The 21,397-nt window shown below is 38.1% G+C and overlaps 1 protein-coding gene across 5 annotated transcripts in view; it reads left to right on the forward strand.

Annotated features, from left to right (window-relative positions):
* Window positions 1–21,397, forward strand: part of LOC122627723 (teneurin-a) — a 473,567-nt gene that overhangs the window by 115,607 nt on the left and 336,563 nt on the right. For all 5 annotated transcript variants that reach the window (XM_043809105.1, XM_043809107.1, XM_043809108.1 and 2 more), the window contains exon 2: window positions 143–178. The gene's annotated coding sequence lies outside the window, so the exon portion shown is untranslated. The remainder of the gene's footprint in view (window positions 1–142; window positions 179–21,397) is intronic.

Here is a 21,397-nt window from a genome sequence, read left to right on the forward strand (position 1 = left end):
CATGAAACTTGAACAACTACGTGAGAGAAATATAAAATGAAGCTTATAGAAAAACGATCCCCATCGCTTAGATCTTTTTTTTTCTTTTCAACTTGTATAATATTTTGCCTTTCGTTCGTTACAAAATATATTTTTGTTACAGAACGATTGCCGACGTCTCTGGTGTCAGTCACAATAGGTAAGTAAAAAAAGAATTTTAATAACAGGATAAATCTATTTTTTATAATTTCATTACACCTATCTCATACATTTTTAGAGAAATCAATCATTATCTTGATAGCTAATCATTATGTTTTCTTTTATCGAATCATCCTTGCTAGAAAGAAAAATTCTTATTCATTAACAGAAAAGTTTACGAGCCAACAGAAAAATTGCTGTAAACTTTGCAGAAACTTCCTCTTCATTTCCCTTCTTTCGACTTTCCACTTTCAATTCCTTTTCAATTCAAAACGATTCGAAAGCTCTTCGTAATTCTTTAGAAATAATGGGAAGATTTCGTTTTTATTTTCTTCTTTTTCTTTCTCTTATTCCATCTTCTTTTTTCTGTTTCTCTCTTTCTCTTTCTCTCTCTCTCTCTCTCTCTCTCTCTTTCTTTTTTTTTTTGTTTCTTTAGTCTCGGAACGAAAGTTTATTCGGTAGTAGTATAGGGCAAGAGCTCAGGGCCGTAGATTCACAGAGAACCTCTTCGAAAGTGGCAAGAGCCTTTGGCTGTTATATATACCTATAGGTGTCAGAGCTTTATAGGCGCCTTTTTTTGCTGGAGCTTTGTCGTTCGTCTTGCTTTCCTTCTACCTCCTCTCTTTATCCGTCCTCGAAAGATCGCCATCCCCCTATCTCTTACTCCCCACTTACTTTCTAACATTCTTCGCTTCGACGCCGTGTCTCTCTCCTTCCACGATCCGAGTCACCCTGCCGGAAGCTACGTTGCAGCTTACAGTCTCTTTCTGTTTATCTTCAGCCGTGAGCTTTTGTGTTTGCGCAAGCTCTCCCATGCTTGGATCCAACGTCGCCGCGTACCCACATCTCCACGTTCGTGCTTCGGATCCAACGAGAGAGAGAGAGAGAGAGAGAGAGAGAGAGAGAGAGAGAGAGAAAAGAGGAAGAAAGAGAAAGAAAAAGAGAGAAAGAGAGAGAGAAAAGACAGGAAGACTTTTATTTATTTAGTTTTTACTTGCAGTTTGTGGAGTCTGTACGGGCGAAATGCTTAATTACCGTAAGAGTCGGCCTTTGTTTACTGACCTTTATAAATGTTACACTAAGAAGCCGTCCGATGAGTCCTAATGACTCAAATGGAAAAAAGAAAGGAGAAAAAAAAGTGAGATTAGACATTCACTAAATCCTTTTATTAAACGAAATACACGTGCAATGTCGTATTGAATTATTCGACAGATTTATTTCGTTGTAAACCAGGGAAATATTTACACGTTTAATTTAATTGGAATTTTTGGATCTCTTCATAATTTTCGTTTCCGTAGTTGTATGTACATACATGTCAAATTAAATTTAGGTATGTACTTTACGTTTATCGATCGATGCGTGTAAATTATACGAGAGGATGAAATGATGGTCAAAAAAAATTTCTGCCTTTTTCTCTCTTTTTTTTTTTGTTTTCCATCGAAGTACCCTTGCTTAATTAACGGCGTGTCCTATAATAAACGACTTTTATTCGTGTCGGAGTCGTTCGAGCGTTCAGAAAAATTGATTAGTCGGATGTCGTGTCTCCCAATTAGTTTCGAACGTGATCGAACATTTATCGATATAGCGAGCAACGATTATGTCGATGGAAACTGACGATGAGGGAACTGTGTGGATATATCTATCTATACGTATTTATGTGTATGTGTATGTGTATATATATATATATATATATATATATATATATATATTTATCCATACCGAGTGAAGTACTCAAAACTAGTTACCTGAATAATTTCGTCATATTTGATTTTATAAAAAAAAAAATTGTTCATAATAAAGGTACGCTGTTTTAAGGAGCACATTCGATAATAAAAAAAAATTTTGTTCACATAAAAAATTTTTCACTCATAAATTTTTTCACGAGATTTCGAGGTCGTCGAATTTTTTCTTTTTGCACGAGTCGATTTGTTCCTTCTACCATATCGAATAGAGATACATCAGGGACCTTGAAATCTCGTAAAAAAAATTATTTGGAGAAACAATTCTTTCAGATATATCCCTTGAAGTAGCATAACTTTGTTCTGAGCATTTCTTTATAAAATCGAAAACGATGGAGTTATTCAGGTGGTCTGTTTTAAGTGTCTCACCCAGTATAAGTGCATCGGTAGAACAACAAAGTTTGGAATTTTGAATACTGACCCGGTTTAAAGCGAACTCGGAGAGAGAGTATCTCGTTGAAATACGTACCATCTACCTTCCTACCAAGCTACCTTTAGTTGGAGAAGCTCGAGTCGTTTCGCTTGAGATACTTTGAAAGTCCCGATGTGTTTAGCCGGAGGACATGGTGCGACACTCGCAGTGTGTCTCTACCGACTCGGCTATTCCGTATTTCCTGACATTAGCACGTGTTTCTGCAAAAACTTTGTTAACGTAACGCGTTTGTCTCGTTTCGTTACGTTCACTTCGACTACGATACTATGTGACTGAACGAAAAGGAGAAGATCCATGGAACGTCCAAGAAAAACAAAACCTTTTCATTTTCATTAAGAATATTTTAATTAGTTTCGATTAGTATGCTTACGAGTAGATCGATTTATGTTCTATGTACGTTTGTGTGTATGTTTGTATATCAGATCGTTCATTGATAATTAATATCTGTTCGTTTCTTAATTAATCGGTGTAAAGTGACATCTGCACGTCACTTTTGATACCGCCTATTCATACGTATGTATGTTTCGTTTCTAACTTGTTGCGTTTGAATGTATTGAAAGCTTCCTCTAACACACGTGTTTAGTCGACTTTACGTTGATCTCTTTAGATGTATGTATATTAAAAAAAAGAAAAAAACAAAAAGTAAAAGAGGAACTCAGAATATCGACTTTGAAACTAACGATTATTTATTTTCTTCTTTATATATATATATATATATATATATATATATATATATACATGATATAGGAAGGATGATATTAAAATCCTTTCGATTCGTCTGCTACGAGTGTAAACGAACGAACGATTTTTATTGCGAGAATATCGACGGTACTGCTTAATCGACCGTATGAAAAATACAGCGAATTAATGCGCGGGCAAGATTTCCTCTTCCGAAATGCAAAAAAAAAAAGGAAAAAAGAACTAAAAAAGAGGAAAGAAAAATTGCAAAGGAAAATAAATAAACTCGAATTCGTTCTCGCTTTTTTCCCGTGTGTTACGCGCCGCTCGCGTTTATTCGGACGGATTTATATCGATACGAGCGATAAAACGTTCGGCGTGCAACAAAACGTGTAAATTGCTATTGCATTTATTTATTAGGCCGAATGAACGTTGCTCGTATATATATATATATATATATATATATATATATATATACGCGTATACACACACATATTAAAACATGATAGTACGTACGCGAGAAACGTTTCGGAAAAAAGATAAAGTCGGATAAAATGGAGAGGCACGAAACGTTGACCTCGATGGAAAATGTATCGTATTTACGTGTATACACGTAGAAAATAGATCGACATACACAAAGAATTTCGTCGCGAAAAAGCAAAGATCTTTATCGGTTTGTATTTTGTGTCGATCTGCCACAAAACAGCACAAAGAAATAGAAAGAGAAAAAGAACGAGAAAGCAGATTATCGAGCAGCATCCGATATCCGTGGAAACGCGCGTTAAAAAGTCCGGTGTCGTTGCCACGGGCGATGTTCGCGAGGGTGGTTTTTGCAATTAGCGATATCGGCTATGTCACCCCTAGCTTGCCGAACGAACGACATGCCGGCTAGCTTTAGTCAATGTGTGCGTCTGTGCGCACCTTCCAGGGGACACAGGGTGTGCTTTGGCGTTTCGCCAAATTTTCACCGTCCGTTCTACCCTCCTACGAGCAACCTCCTCATCACCACCCCTCTCTCTCTCTCTCTTTCTCTCTCTCTTCATCGTACCTTTCTCTATATACGTTTATGGTAACGCTATACATCGACGCCTAGGGCCAACAGACGCGTTATCAAACGATTTATATCGGTGTATTGTAAAATTTGTGGTGGTGGCTTGTGTGTTGTATGTTTTCGGGAGAGTCGGTTCGTTGCGTTTTGTAACGTTACGTGGGTACGTTACGAAGTTTAGCCTGAAAGGGAACGAGACCCTACGAAAAAGGGTCTTCCATATGTTTCCAGTTTCCGCCTAGAGCCAAAAAGATATCACATTCTCGTTTCGCGTGTTATCAGCTTTAATCCGATAGTCAACGTTAATGACCTTTCGACTGGTTACCCAACGAAACTCGAGTTCTCGTTACTATTGTACCTTCTGGCTCTCCTACGAATTTATCTTCTTCTTTTGTCGGCAGATTGTCATTTAGCGTGATGAAGTTCTTTTGAGAAATTAACCGATGAGTTTTTATACTGGGAAAAGTTTGCTTTTGTTATGTACTTAAGCTATTTTTATCATCCCAGTTAAATTTATGTATGCCCACGTACTTTTTAATTATGCATTTATCTTTGTATTTCTCTTTTCTTTCCTTATCGTTTCATCTAATCTATCCAGCTCTTAATTATTACGTGCTTTACTATCGGCATAGTTATCGTTATCATTAATAATCCGGATTCTTCGATTGCGTGATTAGGTTCTTACGAAAGATAGAGAGAGATATAGAGAATCAGAATTGGCTCTGCTCCGTGAATCCATTGAGAGGCAGGACCGAGAGAGATTCACGGCTCGAATATTCTCATCATCGATCGTAAAGAGCGAGAGAGAGAGAGAGAGAGAGAGAGAGAGAGAGAGAGAGAGATGGAGAGAGAGAGAGAGAGAGAGAGAGAAGGGAAGAGCCATTGTGGAATCACGTCGAATAGGCTTTGTGCGATAACATTTGCACAGTTGGCCGGCATTTTGGTTCGGCTTTGAAGATAAGAGTCGCGTTTTCTTCTTTCGTTTCATATTATTTTAAGACCCTGTGCAATCTCCAGTAAAAGGATCTAGTTCTAGATACTTTGAGAGATTCAGAATCCATAGTCTTTTATTATTCGTTATATTATTCGTAGTATTATTATCTGTTAGATTTTATAGACACACGTTAGTACGATACCTCTTTGCTATTGGTAATCGATCATTCCCGGACTCCCGTCGAAATGTTTGCATTACGCGCTCGGAATTAAAATTCACCGTGAACGTCGCGTATCTCTCCTATATGCTCTCTCTCTCTCTCTCTCTCTCTCTCTCTCTCTCTCTCTCTCGCTCTCGCTCTTTCTCTTTCTATCTATCTATCTATCTCTCTATCTCTTTCTGTCTATCTGGCAGGCAGGTTACGCGCGTGCGCTCGCGACCTCTCTCGTATTATATTACGGCTTGTAACGGGGCTATGCATATTGTAGCGGATTATGCATATTTTTAAAATAATGTTGGAGTTTAAGGCTAGTCCGCTCCGATGGATTACGATTACGTATTCATTTCCCGGTTAAAAAGGGGAGACAAATTTTCCTAACCGTTATGAGGCGGAACGAAGAATCTTAATTTTCTAACTAAAATTCACGAGATTATTTCTTTTTTTTTTTCTATCGTGAGAAATAAAATCTTAAGTAAGAAATAATATATTAATATATATATATATATTATTTTTTTTATAAAAATATATATTATTTCTAAGAATGTATATTCAATGATACCCCAATTAATTTTGCTTCAAAGACAAGTACTTTAACGGGATAGTAATCAAGCAGCGAGCGAATAAACGAATCCGCTTTAAGAATAAACTCGTGGCATATTGTCTCTGGGAAAGTCATCGAATGAGGATGCGCTCTCCTGAATTCTTGGCCGACAATGAAAGTAGCAGAAATTTTTGGAGAAGGGACAGAAGAAAGTCCGTGGTGTTCTTCGTTAAGAGAACTTGGCCAGGAAATGCGAATAAGACGACGATAGTTGGGATTAGAGTGAGAGAGAAAGAAGTTAGACCGTGGCGATTGCATAAAGGACGCAGCTGTGAGGACACTCAAGAGGATTCTTCTCTGAAAATCCATGAGAGCGTCGTTCCCTTGGATAACGTCGGAGAACAAAGACTGGAATAAGCTGAAATAATTGGCAATTACAAAACCGAGGCGAATATTAACATTATCTTTGGATACGTGGTACGTGATACGGTAGAACGTTCGAAGAAAAACTCGTATGATTTGCCTTTCTGCAAATGTTGTGTGTGTTCATCTATTTTACTTTTGAAATAAGAAAGATAAAGATAAAGATAAGGATATAAAGAGTTCGAAGAAATGGCAAAGTCCTTCGAACGATAAGCGTGCAGCCTTCGCATGGCCATCTAAAGATAAAAGTGAAGAGGAGAGAGCTCGACGAACTCGCTTTCGAGCAATTATCGTTTCAACTTTCGAATCTCTTTTCTCTTTGAATCGTAGCGAAGCGCGAGAGCTTAAAAACGGCTGTTGAGTGGTCGCACGAGAGTACCCACCTGGTAAGCTCGCAAGCTGTAAGCCGAAACTGAAACTTTTTCTGTCCATCGTTCGATAAGCTTACCCGTTTAATTCTTTTTTTCTTTTTTCTTATTTCCTAAATCGTACAACGTGATGGAATAGGATGAGAGAGCTTTTTGCTAGTTCGACCGATCAAAATGTTGAACGAGAATATTGAATCTATTGACAAGTATAAATAATAATCGCAATCAATTATTATTAAATAGGGATCACGTGGTTTGTATCCAAGAACGATTATTTTCTTCGAACTCAATAAGGACAAGATTAATAATCCAAAGGAAAGAAAAGAAAGAGAGAGAAGGGAGATTCAATTTGGATTTCGCGATCGTGAGTGAGTATCCTTGACCCTCAGTCCGCTCATTAACTAGAACGTATCTTCGTTTTCCCTCGCTGTATTTCTCTTCAGTCTCATCGTTTTCCTCGAGCTCCTCATATCCACTCGTTTTCCCAAGGGAAAAAGAAGAAGGAAAGCTGAGATTAAATCGTAACGTATTAATTAAACGTCCCTCGATGTAGCCACGATAAATATTCGAGTATTTTCTTTCTCTCTCTCTCTCTCTCTCTCTCTCTCTCTCTCTCTCACTCTCTCGAACGATGAGAGTCTATTGAAATGCGAATAAGTAGATGCCGATTTATTTCTTTTATATTCAATGTGATCGAAAAAAGAAGAGGAAAAGGAGGATGAAAAGAAATAACGAAGGATCATTTATATCACAACACGCATCAATAATAATATCCGTAGTCAAAGTACACTGACGTACACGTATTTTCGAGATATTCTAATATTTGAAAAAGGCCGCAAGCAAGTCCCCCGAGCACTTAAACGACGAGATCGACGAGTGTTTTTCTCCTCATCGAGCTTTTCGCAGTGCGAACGAATAAATTTTTTCCCGAATCGAAGAGGTAACGAAGGAAAGAGAGAGAGAGAGAGAGAGAGAGAGAGAGAGAGAGAGAGAGAGAGAGAGAGAGGAAGGAAAAGTAAAGAAATAAGAAGTGCTTGGATCGTTCGTTCGTCGTGTAGAAGGGCAAATAAAGAACGTGTCTCGGTGCATAAATTTGACGAGCTTTCTCGATCGACCCTTCGACATCTAGCATTAATTGGCGAGCATGAGAAAAAAGAGACCGATCCAACATCGAGAGTCAATCGTCTCTCTGTTACGCGAATATCCGAGGCAACTGAAGAGTCTCTTTTGAAATAGCGAAGAGAAAACGTTGGAGCGAAAAAGAAAAAAAGAGAGAAAGAGAGAGAGAGAGAGAGAGAGGAAGAGATTATAATAAAACGTGCGATGTTGTATTCGTAAGCGTTAGTAATCGCTTTATCGACGTTTCAACTTACCGTTTAACCAACTCACGATCGACTCGACTTTTGCGTTTGTATTAATTAAAAAGTAATTAATCAGAATTAAGTCGAATTAAAGGTAACGTTTGTGAGGGATGGAAGTAGGAAACGGTTACCGTTTCTTCTCGTCTTTCGAGTCTAGTCGATAAAAAGAGCGTAAAAAAGGAGAGAAAAAGTGAGACAAGAGAAAAAAAGAAAAAAAGTGAAAAGGAAAGGGTCGAAGGGCGAGGAAAAAACGAAGAGGACGATGCGACGGCGGTGGCGACGGCAACGACCACTCTTCTCGTCGACGGTTCCATCGTCGGGCCTGCGCCATCCAAGGACAATGTCAATATTTAAGGAGACGGCAATTCGTTTAAGGAACTTCGGGTATACCGCGCTATTACCTTCGAGTCGATCGACTCGTTTCCATGGTCTTTCATGGTACCGAGAGTCTTTTAATTACTTGGAAAGAAAATATCGAACGATCATAACTGAAATCTCGTAACTCATGTATATATAAAGAAAAAAAAAAAAAAACAAATTAAATCAAAACAAAAAGAAAACAAAGAAAAAAAGAGGGATGAAGCGTATGGAAACTTCATTTATTTCTTTTTTAAATAAGTAAATATTTATATTCAATAGTATGGTACATTTTTATGGGACACCCGTAACATACGTTCTATTCGTTAATATGTTGTCATGAGTATGTACATACGTTCAGTTATGAAGCATTAGTTCCGCCGTGCGTCGTAATATATACGAAAACTAGCCGGTAGAATAAAGAACGAAAAACAAAAATAGATGAGAGTGTAAAGGGTGGGAAAAAGTTTCCACTACTACGAGCTCTTTCGACGATCTATAGAAACCACCAATGGCAACAACAGAGCCGTTTCAGAGGCTTCCACAGCGTAAGCTCAACGCCAACTCACAGCTTTTGCGTATAGATCCCTCTTTCTTTCTCTCTCTCTCTCTCTCTCTCTCTCTCTCTTTCTTTCTCATTCTCTCATTCCATTCTTCTCTCGGTAAGCTTTGGCCATCCCTTCGTGACATACGACGCGACGCTTCTTCCACGATTTCTCAGAGAGAAAAAGAAAAAGAGAGAGAGAGAGAGAGAGAAAGAGAAAGATAGAAACTGCACAATTCCGGTTCTCCGAAACTTCTTGAAAATACGAATATATAAAAATGTCAGTCTACTTTTTGTTGCAATGCTCTTTTTTTTACGACTGACCAAGTTCACCGGCAAAAGGGGAATGAGGAGAAGGAGAAGCAAATTAAGTTTTAGAATTAACGATCAACTTCGAGAAAAATTGTTCGGTTTTTCTTCCATAGTTATAATAAAATTTTCGTTTTTCCTTTTTATTAGTTTACTCCGTTGGTTCCCTTTTTATTATTCTTTTCTATTTCGAACGAAATCTCTGATGGTAATAGAGTCAAATGAACCGTTTTAAGCGAGCGAGCGAAGAAGCGAGCGAGTCTTCGGATGCGACAATTTCTAAAAATGAATTTGAATTTTCGCGAAAATACTTTTACTTCGGTTCGTTCGCATAGTCGACGACCAATCATATATTTTAAAAAGACGCGCTTTTTCGACTAGTCCCGAACCCATTCTTTCGTTTCGAGCTCCTAAGACTTTCGGATAGCGATAGATACATTCGTAGAAAGCCATGCAGCTTTTCTTCGTCTTTTCTCCTTTTCTTTTTCTCTCTTTCTTTCTTCCTTTCTCCTTTTCTCTCTCTCTCTCTCTCTTTCTTTTTCTTGTTCGCTCTTTCTCACTCACCCTAGTTCCAGTAAAAGCAATAGAGGCAAACGGTGCGAGGGTACAATTTATTATCTCGTGGTAAATCCGTCGAGCATGGAACGAATCGTTCGTTCGCTCTCTCGCAAGTTTTTCGCAAAGTCCTTTTCGAGGACAAAGCTTTCTACTGCCGAATCCATGATCGAGAAAAGGAAAATGGAGTTATGTGTGCGTTACTAGAAGTTGACTTTACTTGTGGTTCGCGTTTTTCCACGAGAAAGAGAAAGAGACAGAGAGAGAAAATCATTTTTCAAAGTTTTAATATTGTACATTTAATGACGTTATCATTTATTGTATCAAAGCATTTTCTGTATTTTTATTCGATAAGTGTCCTAAAGGATCTATCAGGATGGATTAAAAAAATCGAGGTTTCGATCGAGGTTTGACGAATACCTTCGTTAAAATTTTATTTCCTTTTAATCAGAGAACACAGAATCGGTACAAAACGTCGAACGATTTAACGACGGTTGACCGAAAATTCGATGATAAGAGAACGTCGGCAGACCATTCGAGAGCAAACTGCCTTGAGAACGTCGAATGTTTCGAAAAGTTTATCGAGATAGTCGATAAATTTCTAGGACAGACCGAAAATAATTGAAAACGAGCTTTTTCTCTTGGTTCACTTAATATAGAAAATATGTGAGTGTTATATATATATATATATATATATATATATATATATAAAGAAAAAAGGAAAAAGAAAGAGAAAAAGGAAAAAAAATATGGTCTAAGTGTCCTGGTTTTCCTTTTGTTCGTTGTACGTAGTACGTAATATCTGACTTATCCTCTTCGTTCAACAATGAGTCACTTTCATTGTCCCTTCGAAGAAAGTGGATCGTGCTGAGTCGAAATGAGAAAGAAAAAGAGACGGGGACGTCGTTTCTGTCGTTGTTATCTGAAACAGATCGGGCTGGTTCGATCGTAGAAATGGACGTTCGTTTGGAGTTAGAGAGAAAGCAAGGGTAAAAAGAGAGAGAGAGAGAGGGAGAGAGAAAGAGGTATAGGTATCGCTTACGCGCTGAGACTGCCAACGAGATATCGTTAAGGCAAAGATGGACGATAATGCTGGCGTATGAATGCCGTCGACGTAACGTATCGTGAGCATTACCTATGATTTATTGACGAAACTTTTCGATCTACTTATCCCGATCGGCCGTTTTCCTCCCTTTTACGTCCTCTGCTAGTCCTTGTTCCCCTCTTGTTTCTTTCTTCTTTATGGACACCGTATGGAAAGTAACATACGTAACCGCACGATATAGTCTCAAACTTTGTACGATAATGCGCGAAAAATCATCGGGTCGTGAGCGTTTATCTTGTAAGGGTGGTTGGAGGACCTTAAGAATACGACAAATATTTTTATTCGGATTACTTTTATTTTCTTCGTGTTATACGTGTAGAGGGTAGAGTATCGTTTCGATCAATCTCGATCAACTAGTAAAAGAGTATAACAAGTATTTATAGAGATATTATATATTTTTCTTTTTTAAAGGACACGTATGACTGGATGTTGTTTTTAAAATTGTCAATACGTTAAAGAATCTATTGGACTTTTGTTAACGAGTATATAATACCCTATTGATTTCGCGTGCAAACTATCCTTTTACAAGTATATACAGGCAAACCTTTTTACTACGATAAATCAAGTTCTCACTTTATTTCCACAAAGTGGCCGCAATCGGATTCGTTGAGAACGATTACATCACGACTAAAGAGAAGCTCGAATGAGTTGAGGCTTGGAAGGTGCGATTTAATGACTGTTCTGCGTTCTCGTAAGAGAGAGAGAGAGAGCGAGAGAGAGAGAGAGAGAGAGAGAGAGAGAGAGAGAGAGAGCTTTGGACAAGGAGCCCAAGCTCGAATAATTATGCGAGACTTTCCAATTACGGATCATGCTCGAACGAATTGCACGACACTTGTCAGCCAGACGTTATCTACGTTTGGAATCCGCTCGATTCTGCTTGGAGATTTACTTGACGAAAACACGTGTTCGTTTTTCTCGTCGTATCGTGACCCTGAACGTTTAACTCGACTGTATACATTGTTAATCGTTCGATTTATGTTCCCATATAATTTGCAAGTTATGTCGAGTACCTTTTTACCTGTAATTTACTTTTTTTCTTTCTTTTTTAACAAAACGATCTGCCTGTATTTCTCTCTCTCTCTCTCTCCCCCTCTCTCTTTTCACAAACATATAATTAATACCTATGTATATATATATATATATATATATATATATATATAGAGAGAGAGAGAGAGAGAGATAATACTCGGACATACAAGAAATTAATGAATTTCCATTAGATATCGTGATATTAACGTTCGACCTATTCGAGTCATGGGTTGCTTGAATTTTTGACGATCCTCGCATCGTTCGAACGCAGCTGCTCTTTTGGTTAGCCGCACTCGTTCACCGCTCATTTTCAAATAAATATCTTCTATCATATTGTATGTCTCTTTTCAAAACATCCAGAGATAGAAGGCAATCTATTCTTTAAATATTTATCATTCACTCAGTTTGTTCCATTTTTTGTTTTTCAATCTTAATTATATTTTCCCGTTAAAAATAATATTCTTAACATAAATAGAAGTGGTGCTTTTCTATCTTAAGACACATCAAGTAGATGAGTTTGCTCATCCATGATAATACTTGACAGCAATTGATCGCGTATATCATTTAAGGCTCATGAAAATCCTCTTCTATCTCTCTATTCTAGTTCAATTCTGGTTTTACTCGCTACTACTGCTATTGTACTACTACTATTGCTTCTACTAGTGTATTATTACTATTATACTACTATACCACTACCACTATTATATTACTACTACATTTACTGTTAATGTATTATTACTACTAATGTACTGTTACTAATATACTACTGTACTATTACTACATCATTACTACTATGACTAGTACTACTACTACTACTACTACTACTACTACTACTACTATACTATTATTATTATTATTGTTCATATCGTTACTATTATTACTGTTTCTGTTATTATTACTATTATTATCCCTACTTATATTGTATTATATTACTAAAAAATATTACTGTACTATTACTAATGTACTCTTATTACTATTACTACCACTACTGTTACTACTACTACTACTACTATACTATCACTCATATTACTATCTTTTTTTCTTTTTCTCCGTCGTAGATAAAAGAGAAAAGCGTTGCCTCCGGCAGATGTACGTCGGGTGTATCTTCCTGTCGACCCTAGGACGGGTCAAGCGTCGACCGGTGGCAAACAAAGGGCGCGAAAATATCGCCGGCGTTGTCGTCTAACTAGTCTCAGCCTTCTCGAATCTTTTCAAGGAGAGAAAATCCTTCGATTAATTCCTTCTTAGATATAAATAAAAGATATCTCTTTTACATCTTATAAATAAGAATCAATCAAATTTTATCAAATGTCAAATCGACATTAAGATTTAAAGAAGTAATTAAATTTTTATTTGATATGGATTGATCAAGTATAATAATCAAACGTAAATTTTTACATCACTCGTTCTATGTCAATTAACAATAAGTTGATTTCATTTCTTGTAAAACTCGACGTCAATCACGAAAGATAAGAAAGTTAGCAAAAATGTAGTAGTTAAGAGAGTAGTAGTTAAAAGAATGAACTAAAATCGAACAAGAGTTACCGTTTACGATATTACCCTTCTCTCTCTCTCTCTCTCTCTCTCTCTCTCTCTCTCTCTCTCTCTTTCTCATTTCCACTCACCTTCATAAAAGTACGGATAAACTAGTAGCGAGAGTATATAGAGCTGCTAGTTGAGATTAAAGTTCGGCTAGTCTGCCCCTTGGCTAGACGCTACTTGCCAGCAGCGCACCGTCTAGTTTCAAAGCGGTTGGTGGCCATCGAGACGATTATGGCCGGTAGGTAGGATTATGCAGCCTACGGCTCACCGGCGCTAGTAACTGCTCACCGACAACCGAGCGAAATAGCCACTTCTCGCGACGCGTCTCGTTGGAAAGAGAAGAGAGAGAGAGAGAGAGAGAGAGAGAGAGAGAGAGAGAGATTGTAGGAGTTGGTTAGTCGGTTGGTCCAGGATGGAAAAGGACGTTGCTTCTAATGAGCTGGCACGTAGCCAGAATCTTGTTCATGAGAAAAGATATTCGTCTTCAGAGAAAAAGAAGAAGAAAAAGAAAAAGGAAAAGAAAAAGAAAAAGAGAAAGATTCTTCTTTGACCCTGACTGACTCAGCTCAGTTGACCGGAAAGATTGAACAATCAAAAATAACATTTTCTTGTGTTTTTTCTTTGAATAAAATTTCCTAGATAACGCTTTATTCGTTTCGTGAGACGTTCTATGTACGAATCTACATATTGTTGGTAGACTGTTTCCACAGGAAATATTCATATCCGCGAGTTCTCATCTCACAAAAAAAAAGACGGAGGAGAGGGTTTGGGTTGGCGAGGTAAGAGAGGGGGAGGTAGGTACGAAGGAAAAGAGAGGGAGGAGCAGACTCGTGCGTCGTGCTTACGATAGACGGAAATTGAAAGCACTTTGAAATATCGTCTTTACATCCATATACGCGTGCGACCTCGACGAAAATTTCAAGTGGCACTAGATCTTTTTGAATATGACGATGCAGGAAAAGCAGCTACGACCAGAACGGTAAGGCAGATGGGACGAAAGGGTGGAGATGGTAATTCAAATTTTGCGGGAGTCCTTCTCTCCTTCGTCGGGAATTACTTTCAGCGGTTTCTCTCGATTCGAGAAACGATCGAGCACGAAATATTGCGTCCAGGTATTCGTCGTTCAGCGAAATAAGAAAAATAACGTTAAAGAAAAAAAAAAGAAGACGGAAAGAAGGAGAAGAGGAAGAGGAAATAGAAGAAGAAGAAGAAGAAGAGAAAGAAGAAGAAGAAGAAAAAGGAGAAGAAGAGAAAAAGATAGAAGAAGAGGATAGAAAAGCCGTGCTATTTCGGTGCAGTGCGATATTACGGGAGCCGCGATAAAATCGACGGTACCACGGCAATGTGAGTAGGAGGAAAAGAAGGAGGAGAAGTAGGAGGAGAAGGAGGAGTTAGAAGAAGAGAAGGTGGGGAAAGAGGAACGACACGTTCCTTTCCTTTTCATTCGCCACTTCAATGATGGATTACCCAAGAGTAACAACCTTTTTTCCTCTTTTCTCCTACGCTCTTCTTTTTTCTCTCTTTCTATCTTTCTCTTTTCGTCATTCTCCTCTACGTCCCAAGACCACCAAGGTTTCTCTACGTTGACCTGATAACAGTAGCATGTACGTACTAGTATATACATATATATATATATATATATATATATATATATGTATGTATTACCCGTACATAGATACGTTAGAGCATAATAATGCGAAACCTCGTGCCGTGCAACAAGAATGGTATTAGTGTCTGCGATTGTAGTAGTGGTGGTAAAGGGGTGGTAGTGAGGTGGGGAAGGGGTGGGGAGGGGAGGGGTACTGGATGGTATGGAGATGGCGAAGGCAGCCGCGACGTGGCCTCTTGTTCTTTCGAACAATGGGACGTTACTTTGTTTTCTGACGTAGCACCAGTGCGCGCGTTTCGGGCCGAGCATACACGCGGAATCTAATCCATATCCTGCCTGGGAGGATGAAATTTACTACTTTAATAACATTGCTCGTGGGCGCGAGCGGAGACGAGGTCAGGAGGTGGCGTTGCAGCATATATACCACCACTATCCACACACGTGTCTATGTAGTCATGTGTCTATGTGTGTGTATATACATGTACACACGCCAAACTTGTTTCTCGTAGTACCGACGTCGTCGTTGTCGTCGTTCGCCGACGGACGAAACGATTTCGAGCATTTGGCCCGAGTTGTTGCGTCGCGTTGTTCGCAGCCATTGTTACGCCGTCTAGTGTCTACGTGTGCGTTCACGCGTCAAACCCTCTTCGTTGTTCTCTCGTCTCTCGTCTCTCGTCTCTCTCTCTCTCTCTCTCTCTCTCTCTCTCTCTCTCTCTTTTTCTCTTTCCGTCAACTCGACGAACTTCAAGAGAGTACTCTATTTTACAGGCTCGGGAAAATCGAAAGTTTTTTTCATTTTTCTTTCCTTTCCTTTGCGTTTTATTAAAGCTCGAGATACCTTAAAGTATTATTCCCCTGATGACGTTGAATGTTCTAATTTTTCAGATATATAACTCGTCTTTATGTAAACACGAAAGTCGGTATTATTTACGAGAAAAAAATGGTTGACATTAAACGAAATATGTATGTAGAAAGGATGAACGAATAACCAATGCTTTTCCGTGCTTAATGCTGAGTAAAGAGACGAGTTGTTAAAAGGTATATATATATATATATATATATATATATATATATATATATATACGTATGTATACACACACACACACACACACACACACACACATATATATATGTAGTTCCATATTATATGTATGTTCGCGTTCCGTGCCGTTGTATGTGTTTATGCACGGGAATATAATTTTCATTGAGCCCATTGAATCATCGAAATGTTAAAACACTCACGCACGCGTAAGAGAGAAAGGGGGAGAATCGTCTGCTTAATTCTTTCAATCTATTGAAACGAATACAGGCTGCATCGATACGCGAACACGGTACTCTCGCGCCGTCACGGGCTGCTGCTTTCCCGCGTTATTTGCGTTTAATTTTCTCTTTTAAGCGGGGGTTTATCGACGGGAAATGAGAAAAGGAGATCTTCACGTAACGTCACAATTAATGCTCGTTGATCGAGTTTGGCTTGGTTTAATATAGATTCGGATTTTGATGCTAAATTAAAGAAGATCCTCTTGATTATATATTCAAATTTGTCGAATAATTGAAAAGTACTCGAATGTAACATTTTCAGAAGTTATGACGTTCGACGCAGTCAATTATTGATCCTAAAGAATATCACGAAGGATATAGAAGATATGCGATCGAAAGGATACGTAAGATATTTTCGTTGTGTATCCCTAGTGAGAAAGTTGAGTGGGGTGTTCGATAGAAATTGGAAGACGTACACAGAGATAGCAAACAAATATATACGAACTTATACACAGATAGTAGATGTCTTATACAATTCGCTAGAATATTCTATGCTTTCTACCTGTATACCTATATACGTACACCCTTTAAGTCTTAAGGGTCCGGGTTGGTGGGACGAAAGGTCGACTCCTTTATTTTCTTTACCTGTTTTGGATGGTCACGTGCCGGGGAGAAAGAAATGGTAAAAAAAGAAAAAAAAGACGGAAAGAAATGGAGAGAGGAAGAGAAATGCAAGAAAAAAAAGAGAAAATAAAGAAGATGAACACAAAGAAAGAGAAAAAAAAGTGTATATAAGAAAGGAGATGAGAAGGGGGGAGGTTTAAAGGGCGGATCCAGGATACATAACGTAACGGATGAACGAACAAGCTAAGGCTAGATGGGTAAGTCTATACTCGAAAGCTAAACTACTTTGCCCGAAGCGAGCAGAAGAGAAAGAGGAGGAAGAGAAGAAGGGTGAGGAAGTTGGTAAGGTGGAGTCTCGAGTGCCGCCCGTTTCTACTGTAATCCAATAGAGACCCTAAGACCTTTACCACTTCGACTCGATACGGATACCGTGGCGAATAAGTCTACTTGCGACCGTAGACACTAGGAACGACGAACTTCTCGGTTTCTACCCTTCCTTTAGCCACGAATATACGTATGTAAATTTCAATATGGCGTGCTGGAGCCACACGCTTTTTTACCGTGTCTGCCTCTTCGAAGAGAAAGACAGAGAGAAAGATAGAGAGAAAGAGAGAGAGAGAAAGAGAGAGAAACAGCGACCAAACTTTTCCCTACAATGGACAACAACAGAGTTGTACGCGATACGAAACACGCGACTGGGAAATTTTTTTTTCTCCTGGAACGCTTGCAATTCGATGTTTTAACGTACATGTGTACGTACACGCACACAAGTATTTCTAACGAACGGCCCTTTTCAGACAGGTTCTTTCTACTCCAGTTGACAGACCGTGCTGAATTGCAATCAGAATTTTTTTTCACTAGCAGTCCCGCTCGATCGGAATTTAAGGATTGGATATATTTGTTTAAATGTTACACTCACTACTTTCCACTAGCGTGGAAATTCTAGCACAAAGAAGGTATTCTCTCTTTCTCTCTTATTCTCTCTCTCTCTCTCTCTCTCTCTCTCTCTCTCTCTCTTCTTCTCTCTTTGTGTTATACTTTCGGCTAGTACTCGGCTTCACTTTTTCCTCGTTTTCGCCTTTATCCCTTTAAATCCTCTTTATACGGCAAACAGTGACCCTTCTAATCTAGCATTCCAACACGTGGTTACTCACCATTCGTTTGTTAAACGTTCTATGGTTTGTATTTCTATGACACAACTCTCTATTTCTTCCTCTCTTCCTCTCTTTTGCATTTCCTCTCGCTCACAAGTTTCTCGTTTACTTCCGTTTCTCCACTATGACATATACGCTTGCACGATGTATACTGTATTTTTAGGGAGTTCCTTTTTATCCGCTATCCCTTTTATGGAAGACAACACCCTGTAACACGCGAATCGATTTGAATTTCCTGCGGAAAAAAAAAGGAAATATTCTTTGGGACTCTTGTCTCGTACGTCACATAAATTTTCTTTCCTGGTCGTTTCCAAATTCACAAATGATTTGCAACGTGCATGGTCGTCGTGATATAACGTGTATGACTTTCGTAGCTGCACGAAAACTCTTCTTTTCGTCGTTATCATTCTTCTTTCTGACGTAACTTTGAACATTTCCCGAGTTTGAAGATTTTTCAGATTTCCAGCTATCCTAGCTTTTCTCTTATTTCCATGGGAAAATTCGATGGTAATAATAAGAAAATCGTGATAATTTACGTTACCCTATTACTTCCTTTCTTTTTTCTCATTTTCTCCTCCTTTCCAAAAGCTAAATTTTATCATAGATTTATTTCATGTATCGAAACGTGAAAAGATCTCGTCGAATCGTAGCGAGTTCAGTGGTAAAGTAGAAGAAGGAAGGAGGAGAGAGATCGTTCGTAGAATGGCGAAAGTTCGGATAAATTTTTCAAAAGGCACATCCACGAAACAAGTTTCGTAGAATTCGCGATGTTAGAAGCCCCTCTCACGTAGTGGCTCATCAGCAACGGAATTGCCCTTCTCTCCCACGCGGCATTGAGTTTTTCTTGACCCGAAAAGTTGAAAATGCTTTGGTAATTATTAATCGAGTCACGTACTAAAATAATCCAAGCTAAAGAAACGCGACGAAAGGAGGAGAGGATCGTTGGGAAAGATGTATCGTGTCGATTTATAATACGATGTAGAAAAAATCGATCTAGCTATTTTAATTTTTCTTTATTTTATCGATCAATTGGATATGAATTTTTTCTTTTTTGATCGATTGAATTGTTTGAAGGAACCCTTAAAAAGCAAATTTTTTTAAGATCGATGAAACAACTTCTCGCTGTCGTCATCGGCAAATACGTGGAAATACATCGGCATGGATAAAAGCAACTGCTAGAAGGGTAAAACAGTTTCAGAGTCATAGGATACGTTCTTCCCCGCATGGGGGTTGGTAGTGTCGATATTACAGAGGGATGGTTTTGCCATCAAAGTACGACCGGTAAAGTAGGAAGGGTCTTAGACCGAGGGTGGTTTATTGCCGATAGAGTTTCTCAGTGTACACTTCTCTTCCAGGAAAATCCGCACGTTCTAAAGACAAGGGATGAGATTAGTAGCATGACTGAGGATAATATTAACTACAATGGGTATTATTAAATGAAAAGGAATATTTGCAAATTTTATTTTCACTTTGCCTAAAAGCATATTTTATTTAAATATCCTTGAAATAAGACTACGATCTACGATATATATTCGTGGTTTATATGATTAAATAATACGATCAGCAGTTGAAATCTTTAAATTTTTAGCTATTTCAAATTATCTCAAGCATTTAAATAAATACAATAATATATCTGTTCTATTGTATATATTCTATTAAAATATTACTTACGAAATTATTACTTTAATGTTATTATCTCTTTTTTGTCAAACTCGTTACGATAAAATAACACGAACGCCATTGTTTAAGAATATCGATCAAAAACGTTGGAGATGAGTATGCACATAGCGGTACTTATCGCGTGCTAAACTTATAGGCGCACCTTCGTCGACTGTTGGAAAAGTGGCTGACTAGAAATGTCAGTTCCTTTTCAGTAGTATAAGCCGTTATACGGTCAGACCCAGCAGAAAAGAAAGAGAAAAAAAGAAGAAGCAAGAAGAAGGGTAGAGAAAGGAAGGGGGAGAGACAGTTTCTCGCAGTTTGTCGGTGGTAGAAGCGACAAAAGGGCAGGAATACGATTCAAAAGGATGCGCGCGCATCAACGATACACCTTGGGGCTATAGACGTCTCCATTATGTCTTACCCTGGGGTTATCATTATAGCATTGTCTTCGCTTGGAAATGCACACAGGGGAGAAGGACTACCAAGGACAACGAAGAGAACGTGTTGCTAAACGTTTTCCTGGTCAGTCTCTCTCTATCTTCATTGACATTTAGTAATGTCCTTATTTTCCTCTTCATTGATTTTAATCGAATATAGGATCTGAAATTGATTTACTTACGAAATTCTTTTGGTATATATATATATGTGTGTGTGGGGGGGGGGTGTATGAGTATTTTGGTATACATGTATGTATAAATATCGATTATATTTTTTTAATGTTCATAATAGAGAATGTGTATATAATGGATGTATATAGCTGTATATATATATTTATGATGAGATTTAGAAATAAAATTCGGTACATTGCGCAGAAAAGACGATAGCGTCGAAGACGTAGTTCTCGACGAAACATTCCCGGATATTTTATGTTTCCTGAATGCGTTCCGATCGAGGAACGCCAAGAACGAGGCATCACGTTTCGAGGAACTGCTAACAAAAAGGATGAATAAAGAGAGAGAGCGAGAGAGAGAGAGAGAGAGAGAAAGAGAGGATTGGATAAAAAGGGCATAAAGTTAATCAAGCGAATATGGTGATAACGATAGTCGTAAGATATTGCGTTCTAACAGCTCTATCGAATAATACCGACGTTTTATCATTGCATTTTCACAAAGCGTAGATTTATGTATACTTATATGTATTATATATGTACGTACTCTCGAGTTAAATATTCGTGACGAGCATTTTGCATTCTCCGTTTAGTTTTGGGATTAAAGTGATCTCGAATCATTTTAATTGAGTACAAAAACGAAAGAACATGTTCATTGATCTATATGATCGAAATTGATCTATAAGAACAATGGTAAATCAAATGACTTTATTATATCGTTGTGATAAACAGTATCCATTCTTCTTTATGGATAAAAACGTGCATTGTTTGATTCACTAAAATTAAATTGTCAGTTTACGTAGTTATTCTTTTATCACAAACGATAAAGAATTCTTAAGAAAATATATTAGAATCAGTTTATATAACAAAATACTAATTATTGCTATTCGTAGTAACTTGAAAGTAAATATAAAATAATGTCGGAACAACAATATACTTGTATGTTTGTTGATGTTTCATAGAATCGATATGCGACCGGCGTCGATATTGATAGTGAAAGGAGAGCATCATATTTTTATTTGCGTGAATGCTTACCTTTTCTTTTTTTTTCTGCGATAGAACGTATGAAAAAAGAAATAAAGAATGGACAGAGAAAGGGAAAGGCGATGATGTTCGCG

The sequence above is a fragment of the Vespula pensylvanica genome, chromosome 3, assembly GCF_014466175.1.
Source record: "Vespula pensylvanica isolate Volc-1 chromosome 3, ASM1446617v1, whole genome shotgun sequence".
Taxonomy (NCBI): domain Eukaryota; kingdom Metazoa; phylum Arthropoda; class Insecta; order Hymenoptera; family Vespidae; genus Vespula; species Vespula pensylvanica.